The sequence below is a fragment of the Ambystoma mexicanum genome, chromosome 2q (genome assembly GCF_040938575.1).
Source record: "Ambystoma mexicanum isolate Mex_15411 chromosome 2q, UKY_AmexF1_1, whole genome shotgun sequence".
Lineage (NCBI taxonomy): Eukaryota > Metazoa > Chordata > Amphibia > Caudata > Ambystomatidae > Ambystoma > Ambystoma mexicanum.
The window spans coordinates 196048032-196057766 of record NC_090924.1 but is presented as its reverse complement, the minus strand read 5'-3'; the positions used below and the strand labels follow the sequence as shown (position 1 = coordinate 196057766).

Sequence of the window (9735 nt, the reverse complement as noted above, 5' to 3'; positions counted from 1 at the left end):
GAATACCAGGTGATGCCCTTCGGGTTGTGCAATGCACCAGCAGCCTTCCAGTATTTTATGAACTATGTCCTTCGTGAACTCATTGACGTCCGGGTTGTCGTATACGTAGACTATATTCTAGTGTACTCCTCTTCAGAATCAGACCATGTGAAGCATGTTCGTGCAGTCCTTGAGAAACTACGCCAGCACAGGTTATATGCAAAATTGGAAAAATGCGTTTTCCATACTACAGAAGTTGAATTTCTTGGAGTTATCCTGACTCCAAAAGCAGTTAGAATGGACTTTCGAAAGGTGGACGCAATTCTCAAATGGCCATCACCCAGTTCAGTTAAAGGAGTACAAAGCATGCTCGGATTTGCTAATTTCTATCGCACATTCATTCTGGATTTCTCGCACGTTGTACACCCTATCACAGCGCTCTTGCAAAAAAAACAAACGCTTCTTGTGGACTGAAGAAGCTGAGAATGCCTTCCAAGAACTGAAAGCGAAATTCACGTCTGCACCTGTATTAAAGCATCCGCGTCCTGAACTCCCATACATAGTTGAAACCGACGCATCCAGTTTAGCCATGGGAGCCGTCCTTTCCCAGAAGGACCCTGAAACCAGTCAACTTCACCCAGTTGCATTTTGGTCCAGAAAGTTCTCGGCACCCGAGTTAAACTATGCGGTTACCGATAAGGAGCTATTAGCTGTCAAATCCGCCTTCAAGGCTTGGCGGCATTATCTTCTCAGTGCCAGGCATACCATTACTGTAATCACCGATCACCAGAATTTGCAGTATTTAAAGACAGCCAAAGCCCAATCATCACGCCAACTTCGAAGGGCATTGTTCTTTGCCGAGTTCGATTTCGTGATCACTTATCGACCAGGCTGTAAAAATGGCAAGGCAGATGCCTTATCCCGAATAGGAATGGAAGAAGCATATGCGAACTCGGAGCCGGTGCCTATAATTTCAGAACAAAGAATTCTTGGCATAACTACTTTACAAACCCTAGAAGATATTCAGGTAAAGATCCAACAACTCTTCAATCCAACAACCCTGCAGGACTGGGCAAAGAAAGGCTCAGACTACTCTGTCATCAATGACCTACCTTATTATCAAGGGTGTCTATTTCTACCACATAAGGAACTACAAGAACTAGTCATCTCCAATTATCATGACACCCTGATGGAAGGGCCCCCAGGTATCGCAAAAACTGAAGCTAAAATTAAGGGACAATTCTGGTGGCCCACCTGGCGAAAAGACATAAAGTCATTTGTAATGTCCTGTGGCATTTGCACCCAAAACAAAAGTGAGAAGAAAAAACTGGCTGGCCTTTTACAACCCTTGGATATTCCACCTACACCATGGCACACCTTATCGTTACACTTTATTACAGACCTACCTCCATGTAATGGATTTAAAACCATTCTCGTTATTGTGGATCTTTTTTCCAAAATGGCCCAGTTTATTCCTTTAAAGGGATTACCTTCTGCTTCAATTCTGGCCAAGGAATTTCTCGAAAACATTGTTCGAATACACAGAGGTAGTCAATTAATTTCGCATTTTTGGAAGAAATGTTGTCAATTGGGGCAAAACGACGTGAGGTTATCGACCAGTCACCATCCCCAGACTGATAGTCAACCGGAGAGGACCAACCAGACTCTTGAACAGTACCTGCGTTGTATGTTACACCAGACAGAAAGTAATTTGAAGGTCATTCTATGAATTTCCGAATATGCATACAATAACTCTGTACATTCTGGAACTGGGCAAAGCCCCTTTTATACCATATACGGACACCATCCTCGAACCTCAGAACTTGACTCGCGTCAACACTTAGAAATGCCCGCGGTGAACCATCTGCACGCTACTATTACACAAGCCTTTAAGGAAGCAACTGAACATTTGAAATATGCGAAAGAAAAGTACAAGAGAAATGCTGATCAGCATCGAGGTGATGCTCCACAATACCAAATTGGGGATCAAGTTTGGTTGGCCACAAAACCCATACCTCTAAAGGGAAAGCGGACCTTTAACCCTAGATATTTGGGACCTTACCTTATTAAGGCCATTATCAACCCGGTGGCCGTCAAATTGGAACTACCTGCTAGTATGCGAATTCACCCCGTCTTCCATGTGTCACTTCTGAAGCCAGTACAACCTGGGACAAGACTAACCAAGCCACCTGACCCCGTCCTTATAGACGGTGAACCCGAATTTGAAGTGAAAAGTATCCTGGACTCCAAAATGGTTAAGTGAAGACTTTTTTATTTAATCGACTGGAAAGGTTACGGACCACAAGAATGGTCATGGGAACCTAGTGACCACGTTCATGCACCTAGATGGGTTGAGAAGATTCCACCGGAATTTCCCAGACAAACCAAGGCCAAGGGGAGGAACGACTTTAGGAGGGGCCTTGTTGGGGGGGGGGGGGCCCTGTGCTGTCATGATGCCTACCCCCGGGCATCCAGACCAAGTCCATCAACCCCGAAAGCAGGCATCATGTTACCTGTAGCAAACCCAGCAAACCTTGTTAGGGGCTATCTGGGTACAGTCCTGGCGCCTATGTCGCCAGGCTCATATGGGACATCAGTCCTGGCGCCATAGGCGCCAGGCTCATATGTTAAAACTTACCTGATGCAGACCATGCTGCAAGGGATCCAAGCCCATGCGAGGCTTGAAGGGACTATTTTATCTTAGGAACTATTTTGTTACTCGGGTGTGGTTGTGGAGGAATACTTACCTGGGACTACTTTGAAGGCTATTTAAACCACGCCCGAAGAGCAGCACATGCTTCGCGTTATTCTGCATCCAGCAGCGTAACGCTCACGCTCACCTACAGGTCAAGCAGACGAAGCTAGGTGGGCCAGTCCAGTCAGTCATCTTTGCACTATGCATCACGTTGGTAGAGACCGTGGCTGTCCAGTTCCGCTCGACATCCCTGTGGGAGCCAGGTGAGCGTAACAATATCTTACAATGAAAAGTACACATTTAGTTGAATTGACCTTTACCCATGGAAGAATGTGCACAAGATAAATGACCACTGGCCTTTCAAAAAAATTAATTAACTTTGAAAAATAATCTGAGGGAGGAGAATCTCCCTGGTAAAGTATAAAAAGCACCCACCTTTTAAACCCAACAATTTATAATGAAATATTCCAAGGGAAATAAAATCCAAACATGTGACATGTGCTTTAATGACACTTGTATGTGGTCTTCTGTACACCCACCCTACCCCCACTCTCTCCAACCCCACCCACCCTACCCCCACACTCTCTAAACCCACCCACCCCAACCACACACTCCCTACTTCCACACTCTACCCCCGCCCACCCCAACCCCCACACTCTCTACCCCCCACCAACCCTAACCTCACTCTCTAACCCACCCACCCTATCTCCACTCTCTGTACCCCACCATACCTCCACTCTCGACCCCATCCACTCTACCATACTCTCTCTGCTCCCTACCACCATATCACCACATTTTCACCCCCACTCACTCTACTCCCACCCACCCTACCCATAGTCTCTCTACAAACCAACCCACCCCATCCTTACTCTCTACCCTCTCTCATCTGTCCTCTCACTCGCCCTTTGTGTCTGAACCTCTCACTCTCAACCTTTCTCACCACATTTCCTCTTGCTCATCACCAATGGCACCCTCTCGCAATCGTTTCCTCCCTTGCTCTATTCTCCTTCCTTTTCATTCTCTTGCACACCTGCGCCCCTTTTTGCATCGTCCTTTAAAACTTTGCACTCTCCTCCTTGCAGCCTTGCACCTATAAATGCAAAGAATAGCAATAAACGGCCAAATTATTGACTTTACCAATGCTTGTTTCTATTTATATGTTATGTACATGTGCTAAAATCATTAAGTTTTAGGTATGAGTGTGAGCGTGTGTTAAAAAATCCTGCAGAGTTTTGATTGAGATGCATTAAATATGATGGACTTTATATCTGGTTGTTACATTACACTTTATACTGGTTTACAATACTAAAAAGAAACATTAACAAAATAATTGAATTGTCTTGTGCACTGTAGCAAATCAAAGCTAATAAGGCATGGGAGGTTATTTTTCTGTGGTTTCATCCATGTAGTTTGCCGCTGCTGCACTGCTCATCACTGCTTCTCTCACTGGCAAGCTGCAAGATCAGGTATGCACCTTAAGGAAGGCTGGTTTTCGGGGTCCTGCAGGGGGAAAGAGAGAACACTGTCTAGCATGTTACTCAGCAGGTATGAGGCAAGTAGAAGTGGTGCTTCTTACATTTAACCAGAAATGGGTAGAAGCGACAGAGACTGGCCCCTCCTATCTCTTCCTCCCGTTTTATCGGGGAAGGAATATCACTCTCCAGATACGAAGATAGATCACTTACTCTCTTTTCTCTCCTCCTTTCCCTTCTCCCTTTTCCTATCTCCTCCCCTTACTTTCTTCTATGCACTTACTCTATCAGAATTGTCCCTAGACCTAATATGATAGCAACCTTGTCTGTTTCCTCCACCCTCCCATTACTGTTTTTTTCCTCCCCACCACCTCTCAAGCACTATCTGAAATGTCATCAGGCCTAGTACGATAGTCGCTTGTTTTGTTCCTCCCCTCCCTTTTTGCACCCCTCTCCCTCACCTTTTGTTTTTCTGCAGCTCTACCAGAAAAGTCATCAGGCCTAGTACGGCAGTCGCCTGTCTGTTTCCATTTCCTTCCCACTCTCCCCCTCCCTTCCTTATCTATGTCTTAGCTCTTGCAATGCACTGAAATGTCATCAGGCCGAGTATGATAGTTAATTTCACATCCTTACTGTTCAAGGTCTGTAAGAATGTGGTTGTATTTTCCCTTGTTCCCTCCCTTGCCTTGAAGCGCTTTGAAACACATTGTGTATAGGCGCTATATAAATAAACAATCATATCATATCATCTGAACATATTTGACACATATTTGACACATGCTTAAATCTGTAACTTGGCACGACTCTTAAGTTCTCTTTTTCTCAGGATCATCACCAAAAAGGGCAATATCAAATTTCAGGTTCATATCAGACATTAAAGGAGGGAGGCAATGATTTGATATACTCACAAAACATGCATTGACTTGCACAATGGTTTGAACTGGTGTCCATTTAACCTTGCATAGGAAAGTGGAACAAATGAAATGGACACATCAGTTGACCTTCTTCTGCCCTTACTGACTTATACGCTTATCACATGCAATCTGAAGTCCACAAGTCACACATTAAATTGACAACTAACATTGGAAGGCTCAAAAAACATGTTTTGATTTTATATTTAAAATACTGATTAAACTATATATTTCTGGTTTATTTTTTATTTATTTATTTTATTTTATTTTGGTTGGTCAAAATAATTTAACCTTTCAAAACAAAACTTTTCTAGAAAGTTAATACATTAAAATACATTGTTTTCATTTTCAATGATCATAATATACATTCCCATCACAAATTTTCAAGATGCATAAATGTACAATAATTTCAATTGTTTAAAAATAAGAGAAAGATGAGATAAAGAGAAACATTCTAAAATATACTCATCAAATAGTTACATTCACAGTAGTAGTAATTAATCAGTTCTTAATTCAAAAGCCACACACCGTAGAGTTCAGTTTTAGCCGAATTTGCATTACTATAACATGATGTTTTGGCATTAAGGAATGATTATAGATTCAGCTGGGAGCATTATTGATTTTAGAAACTGCATAGTAGCTATTCTTATTGAGATTTTAGATGTAGCCAACAATTCATACCATAACTCATCGGCAGAACGAGATAAGTAATGTGATTGGGTGAGTTTATGGATAATCATTTCTCTTTGTGTTTTTAGACCAGCACATACAATCAGTAGGTGTTTAAGAGTCTCTTCCATCTCAACAAGTTTACAAAATCGGCAATGTGCAACTTCTGCTTTAATTAGACCTCTTCTCAACAGTATTTGATTTGTGGGCCACAGATTTAATCGAAACCTTAAAATCTGATTTCTCAGTGTTGCTGAGGGGCATTTCAATAGATAATCAGCCGCCTTTCGAAATTTCTTATGACCGAATAGTGCTCTATCAAAGTCTTTTAATGCTAAACATTTTTGTTGTGTGTATTGCCAGTCAAATATATACAATTTCAATTTTGCCCTGTTCGGAATCTTCAGTAACAGTTCCAGTGATATATTCGCTTCACTCAAATCATTGAACGCTGTAGTTCTCCAATTCCTTGGAAATGGATGTTGAGAGCGTAACAAATAGTCTGCCAGTGCTGCTAGCACACTGTTCGTAGTTATTCCCAAGAGACATTTCCGTAAAAGATTGCATCTTTTCCAGGCTGCTTGAATATGCATCGAGAGAATGCCCAATTCAAATCGCAGAAGAGCATTTGGTGTCGAGCTCGGCAAATTAAGGGTTTTTTTTCCAAAATTGAGCTTCAATTCTGTCCCAATATTCTCGTTTTTGGGGTGTCCAAGTTTCAGCCCCATAAGTCATAATGGGAATTACCTTTTGTAGGTAAAATGTAAGAACATGAGAGCAAGAGAATTTACCAAATTTGGCTAAAAGTATTTTGGCCTGCGAGATTAGAGATAATACTTTTCTACTCAAACTACTTTGTTCTGGTTTGTTTGCACTGGAGTTGCTGAACATTACACCAAGATATTTGTATTCATCAACTATTGTTAGTTTTTGTTTAAACAAAACCCAATCATTATGTTTCCGAAGTTTCAGATGATTATTTCTTAGTTCCATAACTTGAGTTTTTTCCAAATTAACTGTAAGATTAACAACAAAGCATTCTAGCTGATTAAGAAGTGACTGAAGTCCACTCTGTGTTTGTGAGATAAGGACCAAATCATCCGCATAAAGAAGCCATGCGATGATTTGCTTGCCGAGTTTAGGTGCATCATTAATTACTGTCATGATCTCTGCTTCCAAAGGGTCAGGACTTACCAAACTCCCTTGAAAGCAGACCCATAACCCCGGTTCCAGGTGCCGGCCAGTCCCAATTGGGACCTTTTGGACCCTGTCCTGGCGCCAGTGGCACCAGGCTCATAAATGTGCCCAGTCCCAGCGCTGGAAGCACCGGGCTCATAATGCTTGGGTGGACTTACCTGCAGCAGACCATGCTGCTTACTTACCTGCCAGTTGAGCCCCTGATCCTCTTCTGTTTGGGACTACTTTTCCTGTTAGGTGGGGCAGGAGCCACTCCCTAGGTTCAGAACACTGGAACTCTTCTGGAAAGCAGGAACTCTTTTTTACCTAGGCGAGGCCGTGGAAGGAGACACCTAAGCACTACAGGAGGCTATTTAAACCACACCCGATGGATGAATCTTGCTTTGCGTTATTCTGCATTCTCTGCAGCGGAACGCTCACCGTGTCTTCTGATCCTGTGCCTAAGGGAACAAAGGCTTACCATCCTGGAATCCAGTCTTCAGCAGCACCTAGAAAGAACAGGTTAGCACTACGGTCTTCAGTGGCAGCGCATCTCTTACCTGGTCCAGCGGCTGTCGCCAACGCCTCGCGCTGCATTCCGGCATCTGAAAGGCAAAAGCTTACCGACTCTTCGCACGCTCCGGAGGTCTTCGCGCTGCATTCCGGCATCTGAAAGACAAAAGCTCACCGGCTCTTCGCACGCTCCGGAGGCCTTCAACGCTGCATCCCGCATCTGAAAGACAAAAGAAGGTGTGTTTAGAGACATTGGGCAACTTTACTACTCACGTGCCATCACTCCTTCCCACGCCGAAATCAGCGGGTATCCCAGCACCCTTCAGCTTCTCTAAGGCTCCGAACTTGTACCTGCAAGGTAAAAGAGACAGTTAGTGCGCATCGTGAAGCAGGCAACAAGCGCTCACTTATGTGCTTCCAAGCGCTTCTATTCCTCACGAGGGCTCGATCCACAACTCTCTTCAGCCCGCCATCCGCCATCGCCGGAATCCTGCAAAACAAGAGGTATCATTACAAAAGAACTTTACATAAATCAAAAACCATACTCACGAGCTCCTCGGCACCGCTCCACAGCAGCCACGTCTTACGCACTTAAAGACTTTAAAGACATTTGAAGTGCCCAGAATTTACCGTTCGTGCAGTAAACGACGGACAGCAGTCCTCTGAGGTCAAGAGGCCTGCACCCTTAACCAGTGAAGAAACTGGTTTCGGCACCCTGCCCCCGAGGCAGATGGAGAGCTCGGCGTTCACCTACCTAAGGTGAGCTCGTTAACCTTTGGGGTCCTACAAGAGAAGAGAAAGGGAAGAGGACAGAGGCACCCAATAACCCCAGTTCATTAATCCCATATTTTCTATCTGCAGACATCTTACTCTCTGCGTCAGACACACAGTGCACAGAGGTCCAGCCCGAGGAATCAACCGTGTGTTACACATCACCCTTGAAGACACGGCATTCACCCAGTCAAGACCGGCGCCTCTGCGGGAATCAGGTGAGCGTTACAGAACGCAAAGCCCACCGCAAAACTCCCACCCAGGCGCTATGGAAACCTCGGATACCGACCAGCTAGCCCAGTTACTTGGGGAACTAAGAGCAGAAGTGCATGCAGCCCGCCAGGAAACGAATGCTCTAAGAAGGGAACTGATTATTTCCAAGGAGGGAACAGATGATCTCGCTAGACAATTGCTACAGTCACAAGCCGGACAAACTCAGTTGCCCGCATCAGGGGCAAATCATCCTTCAACATCCTCTACGAACCCAGTACAGATCAACCTACCCGGGAATGTGCCTCTGGCTCCGCCCGAACGATTTTCTGGTGACCCAAAGAGGTTTGCAGTATTCATTAATCAGTGCCGCTTGCACTTCTTATGCCGGCCAGCAGCCTTCCCAACAGATCAAGCTAAGGTAGCTTTCGTACTTTCGTACCTCAGTGGCAGTGCGGCAGATTGGTCGATCCCTCTAGTCAATCAGGATGATCCGGTTCTCCATGATTTTCAAGCTTTTCAGCTCAGCATGGAAAAACTGTTCGCAAGACATTCACAGGGGCAGGCCTTGGACAATGAGCTCCTTTCATTACGACAGGGTAATCAAGACCTTTTGGCTTATATTGCGTCTTTCAACAGACTGATAGTGGAAACTCAATGGCCTGAGGACAAAAGGATTACGCTGTTTTATAGAGGTCTATGTGGAGAACTCAAAGATGTGTTAGCCCAAGTAGTGAATCCCCTGCAAGACTGCTCGGACTATATTGACTTAGTCGTTCAAATAGACCACAGACTACAGAACAGGAAGGCCGATCGTTCCAAGTTTGATGCTCGAGTGTTTTCCAAACCACCAACTCCTACCAAAGGAGCAGACTCCGGGGAACCCATACAAATAGGGGGCCTGAAAGGACCACTAACCCAAAAAGAGCGGGAAAGGAGAAAACAGCTGCAATTATGCCTCTATTGCGGAAACTCGGGGCACTTTCTTCGAGACTGTCCTGTGAAACCAGCCAAGAAGGCAGTAGGGGCTGCAGTTACCAGGGTCACAAACTCTGAGCAGGGAAACAACCTCGCCCGACAAGAATAGAGGTCCTCTTGCCGAGCGTTAAAACCAGTTCCGTGACCTCGCATTTCGTGATAGCTATGGTCCTCATTAGCCCTGAACGTCCGGATCGATTACATGCGATTGAAGCTTACGTCGACAGCGGTGCCATCGGCAATTATGTGGACCATGAAATGGTATTGAGGATGAATCTGACTCTTTGTCCAAAGGCTGTAAAGGACGTCATTACTACGGTGGATGGCACGGAGATAGCTTCCGGACCAGTAACGCATACCA

The 9735-nt window shown here is 44.7% G+C and overlaps 1 long non-coding RNA gene across 1 annotated transcript in view; it reads right to left on the bottom strand.

Moving 5' to 3' along the window:
* Positions 1 to 3948: 3948 nt before the first annotated feature.
* Positions 3949 to 9735, bottom strand: part of LOC138569277 (uncharacterized) — a 31633-nt gene continuing 25846 nt past the window's right edge. The window contains exon 3 of the long non-coding RNA XR_011303198.1: positions 3949 to 4174. This is a non-coding gene — a long non-coding RNA (uncharacterized lncRNA). The remainder of the gene's footprint in view (positions 4175 to 9735) is intronic.